An 18,046-nucleotide genomic window follows, 5' to 3' on the forward strand; every position below is an offset into this window, starting at 1 on the left:
ACATGCTTATATTTATATGTCTATGTAAATTAATTTAGGATATCCTCTAGTCATGTGCTGTGCAGCAGTGCCTGCAGGAAGGGTCCCAGAGCAGAGCATTTCCTTGCCTCCTGCACAGGGCATGAGGCTATTTTTGCATTTGCACAGGGGAGAGAAGGGCCAGGAGGATAAAATGGCAGCAGTCATTCTTCAGCTCTGCCCCTTACTTTATGAGTGGCAGGTTTATTCATTTTTCCTTTTCAGCTGCTCTGCTAAAGCCACAAAGGCCTTTTATGATTGTGCTAATTTGCTATCAGTTCAGAGAGTTATAAAGTTTTTCTTTATTTATTCTCTATCACAAAAAGGATCTGGGAATGGAGGGGGATTTTTAAGCGTACAGAGAAACTTTTCATTCAGTACATTGCACAGTTTATAAGGGGTTCAGAATGTTATATTCTGGAAGTGATAGCAATATTGCACAGGTCAGAGTGGCCAAACTGAGCACAGCTAAGCATGGGTGGCTCTGGTCTTCAGAGAAGTGCTTAGATAATATTTCCTTTTTAAAACTGGGCAAACAGCATTACATGTGTTAAATGTCAGAGCTTGCTGTTTATTATGGGTCTGACCAATGCTTCGCTTACAGTGGAACAGTGCTTCACTTATGGATTTCAGGAGGACTCTGGTAAGACTCTGAAACATGCCTGGAGCAAGAGACAGCATGTGCACACTATGGTGGTGGATACAGGATGTGAGTCAGAAGGTTTGGGGAGCAGAGAAAGCTTGGAAACCAGTTCCCAGTCCAGGCACCATATTCCAGGCTGGCTCCTGCCTCTGCACAGCTGTGCTTAACCCATTTGCTGTGCTTAGCCCATTCCCTTGTCCCCAAATCCAAACTGCAGCCAATCCCCTTTCCACACTTCCCAGGGGCAGCTCTTGAGGGGACGTTGCTGAGCCATGAAACACAGAACTGGGACACAGCTGGCCTTGGAAAAGCCCCATCTGCCTGGCAGGGCTCCCTGAGCTGGGCAGGGAAATGGGAGAAGTGCAAATAAGCTGCACCATGCATACACAGGGATTCCTGTATCCCACTGCTTCTGGCAGAGCTTACCATCAAGCACTCAATGGGGAGCACCTTCTAATCACAGTGCAGCCAGGATTAATACACCTCCTGCCTGCCAAAAATGAGGGCAAACCTTGAGCAGCCTTGCAGCACTGCTGCAGCTCCTGTTACCCCAAAAAGGACAGGGGATCCAGCCTGGCATGACGTCTCTACCCAGAAGTCAGCTCCCACCAGGAAGCAGAAGCACAGCTCCATCTCATGTGCAAATGTCCCAGCTATTCCAGTACAACCAGCAAATGACAACTTGGAGAGGCAGCAAGGTCTGCCACTACTGCCCTGCATCTGAATATCCTGAATTCAGTGCATCAGTTCTCCTACACGTCTCTGCTCTTACAGCCTGCCTGAAAAACACCAAGAAAGAGTGTGGAAACAGGAGGAGTCTCTTTGGGTCGAGAGGATGCAGTGACAGGAATGGGAAGAACCTCTGGAGAGTGTGGGGAGGAAAGAACAGTGCATTGAATTACAGCACGGCCTCATTAAGGGTGATCCCAATTTAAATTAGCCTGTGGATAGTGATATCCTGAAGGAGGGTGCTCTCAGAGAGGGACAAGTCAAAAGGAAGAAAGCAAGACTTGAAAAGGAGCTGAGCAAAGAAAACACAGCGTCTTTGTCCAAAGCAGGATTTCCCTTGCCCGGCTGTCCACTGACGGAGCCATTCCCCAAATATTTCACCGTGTGTTAAATCACCACTAGGTACACAATCCCAGAAAAGCCCAATAAAAGGTGCAGCTGGTAGGTGTAGGGGAAGGAAGCATTCCTGAGCTGTTTTCCCGAGTGACAGCGCCCATGGCCGCGCGCTCCAAGAGGCCGCAGTGTCAGTGGTGGCTGCACCACAGCTCCCAGCTGCCCACTGCAGCCCCATGGCAGTGGTTAACCTTGACACATAACTGTGTTTTGCCCTTGCCCATAGTGGCACAGCTCTCAGTACTCCTGTAATTTAGTGTGGCTTTTGCTCACAAGGCCAACCCCTTGCTCTGACCCCCAGGCCGGCGGGTTTGCCCCCTCCCAGCACCACTGGCAGTACAACGGGGCACTGGCTTGGGTCTCCCTTCCCACAGGAAAAGGGGGACCTGGCCTCCTCTTCCCAGCACACAGACAAGAGGCTCCAAGCCACTGGAGCAGCTCAGGCTGGAGGTGGGGAGGAAGCTGACTCAGCCTCAAACACAACCGCATCCATCCCTGCTAGGGTGGGTGGCCTGGCTGGAAAGGCCGGGATTGCCCCATGGACTCCCTCTGTGAGCCAGAGGGAGGGCAGGGCTGTGCTCCCTGCCTGGGTGTGCAGCACTGGTGGGGAGGAGAAAGGTGGGGAGCCCCAGAGCTGTGCACTTTTAGATCCAGCTGTGTGCCAGAGCCAGCACTGCCTGTCTGAATCTCAGTCCTGGCATGGAAGCAGCGCCCAGAGAGCCACACAGGGAGCTGGGCCCAAAGGAACACATGGAAGGAGAGCCCAGCTTTGATGTCTAAGTCACTGTCAGGGTGTGTTTGGTTTGCATTTGAAAGGAGGTGAGGCCAGACAATTCCAGCTTTAGAAGAGGAATCTGCAAGGCCAGGGAATCCCACAGGACTATCTGCTCCATCTGACACTTCCAGGCTGGCAATTCTACCATGAGCTCTTGAACAAAGTTTGAATAGGGTAGACCAAATTGAATAAAACTCTGAGATATTTTTTCTTCCCAAGAATAACCACCTATTTCTCCCACAGATTGCCTTCTGCAAAACTTCCCAATGCTTCCAGCAGATGTAGAGCTGCTCTCCAACATCTTCAAACCCAGAGCCCTCCAGAGCGAATCATGGTTTGGGTTGGAAGGGAGCTCAAAGCTCATCTAGTTCTGCCCACCCACAGCTTCCACTGCACCAGGTTGCGCACAGCTCCATCTAACCCAGCCTTGAAAGGTTCATTGGCAGCAAAATCTAGAAGGGAAACAGCAGCAATGTGACTTCCCCATAGCTCAGTCACCACCATGTCACTGCACCCCCAAAAATGCCTGGAGCTGCCAGGCCCCTTCTGAACCATCAATCCCAGCTTTCCTTCCCACTGGCTGAGGTTTTCAGGTCAGGCCAGGTGTGGACTTCAAATAAAGGTTTGAAAGGCATCTCTGGGAGACACTCATCCAATGTGCTTGCTGCCAACCCTGGGGCACAAAGGACAAGTGACAGCCCCTCTCCTAGCACAAACTTGCCCTGTGCTGGCTTTCCAAAGGCCTCACTGCATCCCTGAGCTCTCAGGTCTGGTAGCACAGCTCAGCACCCCTGGCATTGCCCACCAGTGGCCACTGCATGGCCCCTGTTCCAAGGCACTTCTCATAACAGATTTTTATCTTTTTTTTAATGGGAAGAGAGACGAATCCAGGCCAGTATGTAGACAATTTGTCTCTTCTGGGTGAGTTCCAGCAAGAGTAGTGTACTTTATACATATGGGCTCACTTTCATGTTTGATTGCTGGACTAAGACCACATTGTTGTCCAGCTCAAGCGAGGGAGAAAAAAGAGCAAAAACCACACAAATCAGGAAAGCATTAGGTAGACTTAGCTCAGAATACATCTTCTGACCAAATGGAGAGCAATGCTTTTTCATATAATTAGACTGTCTGCTGGGAGTCAAAGAGAGCAAATGGTGATGCTTTCAGTGCTGTGGGAGCTGTGCAGTCCCCAGGAGATGGTCACACCTTCCCCACAGCATCAGCTGTCATCCCTGAACAGGTTGTGAAGGGAGGCTGTGGTTTAGAAAACCCTCAGAAGCTCTTGAACTGCATTGCAGTTCCAAATGCCATTCCTCAGCCACAGAATCACAGAGTGGTTTGGACATGAAGGGAATTAGAGATGATCCAGGTCCACCCCCTCTGCCATGGGCAGGAATACCACCCCCAGAACAGGTTGCTCTGGCCCCCATCTGTTGGAACTCAGCACATCCCTCTGGGTGTCCAGAGTTGCCGAGGACCCTGCCAGGGGGCTCAGAGACCCTGGCACACAGCCCAGAACACCTGAGGGTATGATTTTGACCCCTGGAGCAAGTTACCAACTTTGTATGAGGACATGAAAGTCACACAGGTTTGAATAGTATAATAATAAAATTATCACAGGGTGAAAATGTAGATTTTAGGATTTTTGGTATGGGGGTTATGGAGACAAGATGGAGGAATCTGGGCATGTCCAGCCTTTCTTCTTCTTGTTCTTGTTCTCCATTTCCTGCAGTGATGTTGGCACTTTGGGATTGGTTTAGAGTAGAAGTGCACTGTCTAACATAGGTGACAGGTATTGGGAATTAAGTGTAAATATGATATATGTAGTTTGTAGTATAAAAGGACAACACCGTCTCAGGGGTGGTCAGAGTGCCTGTGGCTGCCCTGCAGAGCAGATCTCCACTGGGCAGAAATAAAATTTTATAGATAAGAATTAATAAACAACGTCAAGACCGAAAAGTGAAGAGTTCAGACTCGTTCTTCAGTTGCTCAGGCTGAAGCAGAGACACCCTGCACATCTCGGGGCAGCAATTATCAACAGCAACCCGAGAGAGCCATCCACCCTGGCCAATCAATGCAGGGAGACAAGGTGTGAAAGCAAACCCTGACTAATCAAAGAGTGTTTTAACATCATCTTCAAATTTGCACAAGGTGAGTGTTTGTGTTTGGCAGTAGAGGGACAGCGGCACAATCAGCAGGGGAGCAATTCCAGTGAGTGGGACTGTACCAAACACTGGAGGAAAAACACTCTGTACTGACATATAGCATCAAAGAGTAAATGATTCTGTCCTTCAGGTAATGTTTCTTTGAATAACAACCTTTTTATGTCATGAGAGCGGCACAAATGACATTGAAACATGCAGGCACAGCAAAGGGAACTCGAGCCTGACACCCAAATTTCTGCTCATGGCAGGCAGTGAGCACACAAAGGGCAGAGCCTTTGACCCCCAAAGCCAACAGCAAGGCCCAAACCATCCCTAGCCCAGCCTGTTGTTTCAGGAATCAACTCTTTACCAAGAAGGAACAAGTAAACATTTTCCATCCTCTTCTCTTCCTAGACATTAAGCAAGAGTAACTTGTAAATTGCTTCCAGCAACTTCGAGACAACAAGGGAACAAACAACTATCAACAGGCATTACACTCATTGCTTCACACGAAAACAATTATGAGGCTGAAGGGATCCTGACAGGCAATTGGAAAACAGTCCTTTTTATGCTAAATTTACTGTATTTTAGTCCAATTTTCCATGATTTAAAATGTGCGATGCAATAAAGGGCTGGAATGCCTTCTTTTGTCACAATATTTCACACCCAAGGCCTCAGAGCACTTTTGTGAATCAACCTCTGCAATACTTTTGCAAAGCCAATGGTTTAGGAAGCAATGAACTGGAAATAAAGGGCAGTTTCCAGAGCTGTTGGTGGTCACAGAGGAGCCTATTAAAAAAAAAAATGCAAAGCATCATCCCAGTATTTGGCTCCCTGATCCCGTGCCCTCCTTGGGCAGGTGTCTGCTAACAGCATCCCAGACCTCCTCACCTGGAACTGGAGCTCCTCACATGCATGTCCTGGCTGCACTGCATCCCAGCAATGGAAGAAATGAGGAAAGAAGGATGAGATGGGTTCATGGAGGGAGGAAAACATAGGAAGTGAAACACTGCACATTTTGCAGTATTCCAGATTCTTCCTGGGAAGAAAACAGTGTCCACTGTCTGCTGAGCAGGCCACAGCTCAGTGGGACCATTGAGGGTCCCAGTTCAATTCCCCTGGATAAGCTGCAAAAGCCAACTGTAACCAGCACTGTGGACCAAGGGCTCAAAGCCTGAGCAGACAGGAGGCTGGGCTGGTTTTGGGGGATCCCACACACATATGGGGGAGATATTCTCTACTTCCATGCAGAAGAACTTGCCTGTAACCGTAGGCCATGGTTTCTCAGATTCCTTAGATTTTCAGTACATAACCAAATGTTTTCAGGGTTAAGCTGTTACTTAACTATATGCCTAGAACAGAGCCTTTGCTGAGATGATTCACAGAATCCTGGAATCATTAAGGCTGGAAAAGTCCTCCAAGATCAAGTCCAATATTCAACTGAATATCTCCATGTCCACCAAAACATATCCTCCGTCACTGGCAGGATTTCTGGTCAAAATGGGGAAGTTGAGGCCTTTCTACTGACACAGACTTTCTCAATACGTTTAAACCAGAATCAGTGATGCACTAAGGCTTCTTATGAGCCACAGTCAGCCCCTATACAGGGGGACAGGCCAGGCTTAAGCAGCAGGATCACAACCATACCTTGGTGTGGTTCTCCCTACTCAGAATGTTTCTATGCCACTATTACAAAACATCTTTAAGTCCCTCTTGGGAATCTCAACCCAACAAATATTCATTATCTAATTTCCCCATAGCTTTTAAAGCATGATAGTAATATTAGGAAAATTCAAGATGTCAAGAGAATGAACCTGGCTAAAGTCAGAGAGGAAGGACTGTGGCAAAACTGGGACCTGATTGCAAATCCCTTTTCCTGTAGGGCTCTATCTTTACTTCCAAAAGCATAAGCACTACTATGAAACGTCACTGAAACACAAATTATATTAATGCTGATATTTCTGAAGATTCCAGTAATTGGGTCTCCTGTCCACCAGTGGTTTAGACAGAAATCGAGCAGCCACCAGGGCATGTGAGGCAAAAATCAGTTTGTGCCCACGTTGAACACTGTCCTCAGCTCAAAGCAGCACACAGACAAGTCCTTCAAAGAACTGGGAATGGATGGATGCAGACAGTGCACACGGTGCAGGATCTGCCTCTCTGCAATGTGCCACTCACAGATGACACCTTGTCCTGCATTCAGGAGGGCTTTGCTCTCTCTGGGGTGAAACTTCAGCCTTCAGTTTGTTCAATGCAATTGCAGAAGCTGAAAGGGTGAGGCACAAAGCCAGTTGTGTGAGCATACGTATGATGGAAGTACACAGGACATGAATTCCCTCACAGGGGATTGCTTGGGTCCCTTTGGATGGGCACAGGCTGGGACACAGCCATCACCTCCACCCTGGTGCCAGGCAGTGCTCAGGCAGACAGTCTGTCCTCCAGCCCCTTGTAAAAGATAAATTAGGAAACGGGAAAGAGAGGGGAAGGGGATGAGTGCTTCTGAAGCTCCCTCAAGAGCAGCTGCAGGCACAGGACACCTTGCAGCACACAGCCTGCAAGCAGTGCTGCCAGCAGGATGCACAGCTCACAGATGCAAGGGCTGCAGCACGTCCTGGCTCCGGCTGGGCAGTGTTCTCCTGACCCCTCTCTCAGCAGGCTGCAAAGCTTCCCTGGGATTAAACACCTGCCTGACCATGGGAGACACAGCAGGACAGGGGGCTGCTGGCCAGGACAGGTTCCTGCCTCTCCTCTGCACTGGGCTGATCCGCTGGCTCGTGCTTGGGAAAAACAAGGATGGCCGTGTGTGGCAGTCACATTCTCTGGACAGAGAGAGACATAATTCTCTCTCTCAGTTTTTTTTTTTTTTCCTGGAGAAGCACAGGGAGAAGAAAGAGAAAACAATTCTTATCTGTATTCTCTGCTCCTGTCGTTTTGCACATGTGGAATGTGCTAAGAAGATTGTTTACCTGAAGTGATATGTCAGTTGGATTCTGCTGAGGATTGTTTTGATTCCTTGGCCAATTGGGTCAAAGCTGTGTCCTGGCTGTCTGGAGACAGTCACGTTTTCTTTAGTATGTAATTTAGTATAGTACAGTGTAGTATCTCTTCAATAATGTAATAAATTATAGTTTAATAAAGCAATTGTTCAGCCTCCTGAATCAATGGAGTCAGATGCCAGTCTTTTCCTTGGTTCCTGCATTTCACAATACCCATGGACCAGCACCAGGGCAGAGAAAAGGGGGAGCAAACACCTGCAGGTGCTGCTTCTGCTGCTGTGGCAGAGGTGTCTTGACCTCAGAGAGAAACCTGCTGTATCCCCACAGGGTCTGGAAGGGAATAAAACCTTAAAATCAGCTTCCAGGCCAGCTGTTCCCTTACATCACCTTTGCTCACATGTTTCCATCCCACAGCTCTGACTGCCTTTTGTGATAGAGGTAGACCCTCAGAAAAGCAACCAGGGGTTGGATCCCCTTTGTTCTCCTCACTCAGACTGTCTCTTTTCCTTACCCCCTGCCTCCAGCCAGATGTGCTCAGCGCCTCTCTCCTGCCAGCTTTTGCCTTCACCCTGGTGTTCATTCCGCAATTCAATTCAGGAAGCTGATCCAGCTGAAATCCTCAGCGAGGAAAGAAATAGAAGCTTCCAACCAGAATATAAGCACTGCCTTTGAACACACACACAAGAAAACCTTCCTAATTTTCTTTTAAAAATATAGAAGAAAGAAAGTGATTGAAGTGTCTTCATAAAAATTTCCTTTTATGTTGAAGAGAAGTGCCATAAAAATACCAGCCTTCTAACACCATAAATTGAGTTGTAGAGGAGATGATGCCTTTACCAAAAGAGGCTGTATGGAATTCATCACTGGCTCACTCTTTTAAAATAAATCAGCTGGCAAAGTTGTGACGTGACCTACTTAATTTGTTGTCCTGAAAGTTGATGAGCATTTAAAATTTGTTCCCAAAGCCTGGAAAATGAGAGAAGGGGGGGGGGGAATGCAGGCACTATATCCAACCCCCTGAGCTGAGGTGCTGCCTTCTTTCAGACACTACAGGAATCAGTGGCTGCAGCAGCAGTGCTGCTTGGGAGGGGAAAACTGGGCTCCAGTGGCCCTGACAAGGAGATCCAGTCATCATCCTAACTTAAAGCTGTTTCTAGCAGAGATTTGTCACAGATATCTTGAGAAGCTTCCACTGATAGAGATTTTACTCCACACCTGAGAAAGCCATCTTCCACACCACTAAGTTTTTGCAGAAACCTCCACCCTTTTCTGCAGGTGACAGACACAGTGAGCAGCACCTTCCCTCTCCCCATGCCCTGCTGGAACTGGAGCCTGTCACTGTCCCACACCCTTAACCTTGTACTTCCTTGCACTTTCTCTCTTGCTCTGTTCTCACTTCCCCATTTTTATTCCCTTTCCACAAAATGTGGAGCCCAAACCTATTGGGGCTTTCTCTACCAGGGTACAGTTTTGTGGACATGTTTGTGTCCCAGTGCACCACAGCTCCAACACACCCCTGCACGTGTTTCAGGTTCAGTTCATGTCAGCTTTGGAAAACTATCCACAATTCACTCAGAAACCATTTCCTCTGCATATTATTGTCATAACCTAAGACTATACAGACTTACGTATCCAAAAAAACAACAAAAAATATTTAAAAAGCATTTTTAAAATATCCAAAAACAGTAAAAATATTTTTAAAAAATCAAACACAATACTGGTCTCTCAAAAATCGCAAATCTCCCCACTCTTTCCCAGGTGAGACACTGAAAAACTCCCCTGATGATAAGCACAGCACTGCACCAAAAATGTGGCTCAAGGGATCCAGACAACCAAAGGTTTGGCAAATAAGTCTTGGTGCTTTGATAAAAATCCTTAAGAGGTTTAAAAGTGTGTTTGGGAATTTTATCTGCAGGGAGAGAAATCAATTACATCTACCTGGTTGTATTTATAGCAACTTAACCTTCTTTGAGAGTTCATTTACTCTCTGATTTGATAAGATTGTGGCCCTTTAATAAGCTGAAGCATTCATATCCTTATGACAATCTGGCACTGGAATTGTTTGCTTTAGCACTGCAGATTGCACAAGAGACATGAAAGGTTTCAGCGTAGCTGGAAAGTCACTTTTGATGAAATCACCCATCGCTCCAGGGGCTGCATTCTTTACAGTTTGTGCATACTGATGATATGTGTCTTCAGATGCCTTTTGGCAACCCCATGCCATTTTCAGAAACCCATCTGGGACTCAGGAACAAAGCAAAAGCACACTAACATGAGGATGACAGAGCTGGCACAGCTACTGGGTGGAATTTCTTTAAGGAAGCTCAATCACTTGTTCATTTTGCTGGCAGGAAAAGATAGGAAAATGATTGTTCCTGTTCTCAATGAACTTTGTGATATTGTTAAATCCCTCAGACAACATATAATTCATGGCAAAGCTGTGGCAGAATTCCTTTGCACTTATCCACAGTGTGGCTCTCCCCCAAAACACAGATCTCTGCCCTCATTTCATACACAAAAATTGCCCAGACGAACAATAGCTCTAACTTGATAGAAAAGTCAGAATGCGTGCCCTTTTTTTTTTGTTTGTTTCAAAACTGCCAAAATTTATCATTACTATTATTATTCCATCAGTGGGAAAAGGTGCATCTTTTCTTGCAGACTACATGCTATGATATGGATTGGGAGGTGACTTTTGAAGAGAATTTTCCAGGTAATGGCTTGAGCTTTGCCCTGGAAACCCTGAAAGGGAAGTTGCAAATTGTGCCCCATACCTGGCAATGCCTCTGAGCACCAACAGCATCCAGCAGTGCTCCCAAAGCAGCATGAGGGCACATCCCTGAGCCAGAGCAGAGTGAGGAGGTGACACTTACTCCAGCTGTGATCACCAATCCAGCCTAAATCTCCTCCATGTGTGCCAGTGGATATTTGAGTGGCACCCGGGATGTAGCCCCAGACTGCAAATCATAATTCATACCTATCCCAGCTTTGCATTTCTTTTGGAGAAGAGCTGTGAATCACTGAAGAGGAGCCTTGCAGAGGAAATCCTCAGCCACAACAAAGAAGTTTCATGCTTTATCTCCCCTCTCAAGTGTTTTAGCAGACAGACAGAGGATTTTCCTCCCAGTGACAACAATAACTACGCTCATTGAAGAAAAATATGTGGAACAGGAAGACCTACATTCCTTGTGTGAAAAATAAGAGTGGTCTGTGCCAACTGCATTTTTCAGGAACAACTCATCCACATGAAAAAATGGCTGCTGTGATAGTGTCCTGAACAGAGGCAATGGTAATGTGCTACATAACTGACAGATGGGAAAAGTAGAGGGAAAAACAAGGCTTGGTCTTTGTTTATTCCTAATATTCCATTATTAATATGCCCCTTGGACTTAGATTTAAATGACTGCATCTTCCCTACTCCCTGCTGCTTTGTGGAGCAACTGTACCTTATTCCTATCCTACTCCTAAAACTCCTACCATTCTCAGGAGTTTTATTACTTTGTGTTTCAGAACACTCCTCTAATGAATCCTGATGTCTTGGGCTCTTCATGTCTTGGGCATGGATTTGGAAGCTCGTGCTTTCCAAATAATTTAGGTAAAAACTTAATCTATATGTCCCTAAATTAATTCAGCTTACCCAAAGGGTATGGCTTTAGTGCAGCCTGGTAGTCCAGACAATTGTATTGTAATGATGATGATAATGATGAATTATTATTGTTATTGGTATTACTACTATTGTTGTTGCTTTTATTTTTATTGTTCTTATTTTTTTTGAAAGAGAGCTCAAAAGGGGGAATAAAGAGCTCAGGACTATTTCTTAACCTGAGATTAGCTCAGTTGGTTGGAGCATGGTGCTCATAATACCAGGGTTGTGAGTTCAATCCCACTTAAGAATCAGACTCCATCCAGCTCAGAATATTTTGTGAATCTGTGAATCTCTTCTAAAGGGGAAAGAATGACAAGGACATCAGCCTCACATGTGAGATAAGGCAGCATCCACATTTCACAAAATTTAAAACACATTTAAAACACAAGAAGGGTACTTAAAACACAAGGAGAACACAGTTCCTACTTTCTACCTGAGCTCTGTCATCTTCAGAGCAGGAGCCCATGGATGCTCCCCAGTTCCAGACTCCCCGATGGCACTGGTGTAAGTGCTTGTCCCACATCCAGTGGGTTTGCCCAAGTCCCCCATGGCCATGACAGCAAAGGGCAGTGTCTCCTTTAAACAGGGGTGCTCCTGACTCATTCCCATCCTGACAGATCTGCAGGAAACACAGGGCAAAACCAAAGGCAGGAGAAGAGACTTTGCTGATGTGTGAAGGAGCAGGGGCAGCGCAGGGGCTCAGAGGGGGCACCAGAAGGAGCAGAGGCTGAGCCATGCCAGTCCCACCAAGTAAAAACACTCAGCTCCCTTTCAGCCATTAAAATGAGTGAAGAGCAAGACTGTTTGGACAAACATCAGCCAAAAGAAACCTTGGAGGCAGTTAGAAGGCTACTGCTTCATACAATATAGACCATGTTTCCAAATACAAATATTACACTTGGCAGAGACACTCCTTTGCTTCATGAGTTATGTTGCACTTTTTGTTATGTTTAAGTTTGTGCAAGAGGTATAAATAGCTGGGCTGGTATTAAATGAGCTTTTTTTTTTTTTTTTTTGGTTGCAAAATATCAAAATGGTCCCAGCTCTTCATGGAACAAACACACACTATATTCCTGTGCTTGAATTTTTGTTGCTAATTACAGAAAATACCACGTAACTGACAAACAATGTTCAAGAGCCAGACGTGAAAAACACATCTTTCCTATATGAAGTCACTTTTTTCAGAAAGCTGTCTGGAGGAGGGCATCTGGATCACCAGAGAATTGACATGTGTGCATACATGAGGCTCAGTGGCCTCGCAGAGCAGCAGTTTGTGCTCACATTGCAGTGTGGAAAGCCCCATGTCCCAGCTGAGGAAGAGTGAGTGAGACAGAGGTTTAGGGTGTCAGTTTAGGGCTCACTCTGCTTTAGGGTGTCAGTCACAGCTGCTTTGGCTGAGCCTGTATTCCCTAAGAGCAGAGGTAACAGGCAGCCCTGGTTGTGCCCTGGTTACAGACCCAAGATTATTCTTTGTTCTGCATACAGTGGCAATTATGGGCATGAGGCAAATCCCAGCAACCATCCAAACCTCTCCATCTCAACATGAGAAGATACCACAACTTGAAGGCCAAAAGGCACTTGGATTTGTTCTTTGATAAATCTGAGTGTGCATAAACATGAGAGCACAGCATGGCCCTCACAAGGCAAACCCCCACTGCTTCTTTATCACCAATATCTACCTGCTTTAACTAATTACTACCTGAATGGATAAAAGTGTTACTTTTACAGATGGATGCAGATTGAACTATCTAACATGGATACAACATGAAATTACTGTCTTAGATAAACCAGAGTGAAGAGTTCAAATACTGTTTAGCAAAGAAAAGGGTTATCATCTTTTGTTGTCTATTCCCACTGAAGTCAACACTTATTTCCATTTTTTACAAAAACTTACTAAATATCCCCAAGTTTTTTCAAGACCACCAAACCAATAGAGCAGACCTTGACTGAAAATGTGAGATTACTGATTAATGATCACAATTTCAGCAGCCCACAGAAAATGAATAATGCATCCTGTTCAGTTGCAGGGATGTCAAAGGGAATGGCACACAAAATCCTTTGTTAAATAAAAGATATTTTGCTTGTGAGTGGACGTGGGGAATGTGATTATTCAATGTGTCATGCAGGACCTTTCCATCCATTCATTCCAGCTCAGCAGTCAGGCAAGGGCCACCAAGGAGAGTCTCACCTCACAAATGCTTTGAGGCTCAGATGTTGGAACAGCATCACATCAAATGCTGCAGATTAACAGTAAAAAGTACAGGAAGAAACACAAAATCACTTTATCCTCTAATCCCTCATGGTTTTGCTGATGGCCAGACCTACTCATCAGAAGCAGATGAGAGTGCAATGCAATGCAACTTGTTGACTGTTCTTCTGGTTATTTCCCCTTGTACTACTGTAGGGAAAAATATTGGTCACCACTATTGTGACCAATATATGTAGGGAAAAATATTCCCCCACCAGTGACTGGTGGAACAGAATAAGAATTACTTTCAAAACCCCACAGAAATGTTGGTTTGTTGGTTGCTCCTGACACCACTACATTTCAGGAAGTGTCCAACCAGTAACAGTCATCCTAGAGCAATCCTGCAGCCAGTCTCAGTTGAAAAGCTTCTGCTTATCTCACAATCAATGGCTCTTGAGCTCATTTGCAGTTCACATTTTTGGCTGTGAGAAGTAGCTTGTTTTTCAGCCAGCACGATAATCCCCAGAAAACATGCTTAGAAAGAGCTGAGTTAGACTTACACAGCTCTGCATTCATTTTCTGCAAAAAACAGCATCCCCCAAAACAAAGGTGTGGGACAAAACAAACACACTGTGAGCTAGAGAAGAGCCATCCCCTGTGTTTGCTTGCTGCCTTACTCATTTGGAAAAAAAGTGTATTTTTAGCAACGCAGAATTAGTGCAGGGTGGTGAACCCTAAGCTGTCATTAGAGGCTGCCAAATGAGCCAATGTCCCCTGTGCTGGTGAATAAACAAGGGCTGAACAAACAAATAAACAGAGCAGGCAAGGGTGGCTTTTTGGCCTCCAGCACAGGTTCAGTGGAGTGGGAGTGAAGAGAAACCCTGAGCTATTTTCTCTCTGCTTTCACACCAGACACTGGTAGGGGTGCCTGGGGTCCCCATCTGGACTGGTGAGATCAGCTCAGTTTCCTGTTTCCCTGTGGTTAAACCCATTGAAACATCATTCCACTCATGGAGGAGCCCCTTGCTGTTGGAGAAGCACAACATGGAGGAAATTCAGCCTCTGGATGAATGAATCTGGTCAGTGAGATTGCTTTACAAACCAGGCAGATGCCAGTCCATCAGAGCTGCAGAATGTATGAGCTGAGTTTTATATTTCTTAACATGCATTGCTTGCATGGAGCAGCATCCCAGCAGGAGCTGGGCCTGGGAACCCTCCTGTGCATGGTCAGACAAACCCGGGTGAGTTATATCAGTATAAAAATTGACATGCAGACCACTCTGTATGGATGGTGTGAGCTCTGTCCTCTGTGCCTGCCAGTGTGTGATGACTTCAAACATTCTCAAATATTCTCTTCTCAATAACTTCCCTGGGAAATCCAATGCTAACCACCTCTCTGATGGTGGCCTTGCCAGTTGAGCTCAGATGAACTTCCCTGCATTCATGTGAAGAAATAAAAATATCATCCTTCAGTTCCTTTCCCCAACCTGCCCACAAAAGCCTAGCAGAACTTCTGCTAAAATTAAAATCTTACTCATGCATAGAGGAGGAAAAGAAAGGAGACTGAGAAAAACACGATGTACACAGACTTGGCAAACACCACTCTTGGTTTCTGTGTGGGATTAGGACAGCCCAGCCCAGGGTAAGTCCCTCTCTGGGCAATCTTACAGATATATTTATGGTAGTTGTGCTTCTGCTACAATTTTGTTTTCACATTTACACAGTACTCCACATATTCTTACTCCATCTTCACCATGAATCCAAAGCTGTCCATTTACTTTGAAGCCTTACTGACTCAACTCCTGCTTCCTCTCTTTGGCTAAGATAGTTCTGTTAAGAAAAGGTAGCACCTTAAACATGCTTTCACTTTGCTTTTTGTGCTTACGTAAAGTTGTCTTCTCATTTTTTAAAGTGCAAAAACATCATTGTGTTAAACATATCTGTCAAAAGCAATAACTGCTTTCACTTGCCTATTGTTGCCATAAAATCTCTCTGAACGACCTACAGAACTGACATTCTCACACAGGCAACACGGACAAAGTATGCCATGCATTTTAGGTTTTTTAAGTTATGATCTAAAGGTAGGGGAAAAGCAATGAGCTACCAATTGTCTGTTGACATTCTGAGGTTTCTCTCCCTCCCTTCTCTGTGTAAAAGAGGTTCCTTCACAAATGAGGCTGGACCATATTGCATGCTGATTTTGATAGCATGAGAAACAAAATATTTGCATTTATTTAGCTGGTAGATTGCTTTCTCCTTATATGGAAGGGAAAAAAGCCTCTATCAAATAAACAGAATATTTACTCTCATCATAAAGAATGCTGATTTCTGATATTCCAAACATCTGATGCACCTTAAAGAAAATGATCCTTATAAAATAAAATAATAAGCATCATTAAAGGATAAATGAATATTAGATAAAATATAGAGAGAATATATATAAAACATACTTTATATACATGTATATAATATGCATGTATATAAATATATATAAAAAGTGTATATGTTATTATATATATTATATATTATATTTTATACGTACTAATATATAATATATAATATATCATATATCATATATAATATATCATATATAATATATTATATATATACAAATATGTATAACAAAATTAATAAAGCCCCATTCTTATTTCTATACTATGATTTATATGTGAGACCTGCCATATATTAGGTATCAATATTGAAAACATTCAGTATTTGATATCAACTTTATACCTACATCACTGGTAGCTGGAAGAGGCCAACACTTCCAGGAAGGTAGACAGATTTTTTTTTTTTAAGCAGAAATTCATATGAACCATACAAGGGGAAAAATATTTGCTTGTGAGCATGTTTGTAACCCTCATTTTTTAAATTGCTCCAGCTTTTGGACAATTTCAGGCAACTGAAGCTGCCTTGGTTGATGCCAGTCTCAATCCTGCCTGGTGCCATCCGTGCATGTGCTCAAGCCCAGCACCAGGGAGGGCACGGAATGTGCTGGCACCCGTCATTGGGCTCTAGGTGCTGGAAAACAGAAAGGAGGATGTGCTGAATTTCAACCTCCCTGAGCAACTCGGATTTTGCACAGATCACTTTATTCTCAGTTCTTCTCCTCCGTTCTTCCCAGCCAGGGCAGCGTGGGAAGCAGCCAGGCAGTCCCAGCTCCTGCACCCCAAAACTGATGGCTTAATCTGGCAGATTCCCAGTACCACCGGGAGAAAACTCTTTTGGTATTCATGTGCACATGAGCCACATCAGGCTGATGCTCTGCCCAGGACAGGAGTCCTGCTTACAGCTTCTCTCCCAGAGGTGCGGGGCAGGAGAGGGATGGAGCGGCAGGATGCGATAAGTGTTAGTTACTCACACGCTACGTGTTAGTTACTAACACACGACGCGTGTCATGGCACTGCTGGAAGCGTGTCCCTGCCTGTGGTACCCTCCTGTGGCGAGGTCTGACATAGCAGCAGCCGGACACCTGCGCTCCGAGCTGGGGAATCGGGAACGCCTTGGCTTGGAAGGGACCTTTACAGGTCAGAACCACAAGGTTGGAAGAGACCTTCAAGATGATCGAGTCCAACCCGTTTACTGACACCTCAACTAAACCATGGCACTCAGTGCCACATCCAGGCTTTGTTAAACACATCCAGGGATGGTGACCCCACCACCTCCCTGGGCAAACCATTCCAGAACTTTATCACCCCTTCTGTAGAAAACTTTTTCCTGATATCCAGCCTCTATTTCCCTTGAGACTGTATCCTCTCATTCTGTCACTGCTGCCTGGAGAAAGAAACCAACCCCACCTGACTATAACCACCTTTGAGTAAGATCTGATCCAACCTCCCTGCAATGACCAGGGACATCTTCAACCAGACCAGGCTGCTCAGAGCCCCATCCAGCCTCACCACGAGTGTTTCCAGGGATGGGGAACCCACCACCTACCTGGGCAACCTGTGCCAGTGTTTCAGCACAAACCTTCATCCACATGACTGCCCTGCCCTGCAATAGCTCACCCCTGGTCATCATCATCCCTTGTGTTCATCCAAGCCACCCTCAGCATTGCTTCCTCCCCAGCAATCTCCACACCAGCTTGGTTTTTGGCCCCTGGTTTTGGAGCAGAGCCCTCTGTGAGCAGGGAGCACCCAAGGGTCTGGCACAAGGCTCAGCAGCTCCTGGCTCTGCTGCTCGCTGGAGGCTGCCCAGAGGAGTGGAGCTGTCCTTTCCATAGCTCCCAGCCAGGCACTGTGTAGGGATGGCTCCTGCCTCTTTTCTCTTATGATCTTATGGTCTGTGTGCATGGGCAGGGCTCAGAGCTCCCCCAGCCATTCCACACCACCAGCCACCACCACTGTCTCTGCTCCCAGCAAGCACAGCCCCTGTCAGCCCTCGGCAGGCAGCTGCTGCTGCACCTCCTGCGGCAAGTTTGGGCTGGAAAACCAAAGGAAATGGTGTGGGGGCACCTCACCACTGCCCAGATCTGCAGCATGCTCAGCAGGCACTGGGGACTCCTGATTTTGAAG

The sequence above is a fragment of the Zonotrichia leucophrys genome, chromosome 3 (genome assembly GCF_028769735.1).
Source record: "Zonotrichia leucophrys gambelii isolate GWCS_2022_RI chromosome 3, RI_Zleu_2.0, whole genome shotgun sequence".
Taxonomy (NCBI): Eukaryota; Metazoa; Chordata; class Aves; order Passeriformes; family Passerellidae; genus Zonotrichia; species Zonotrichia leucophrys.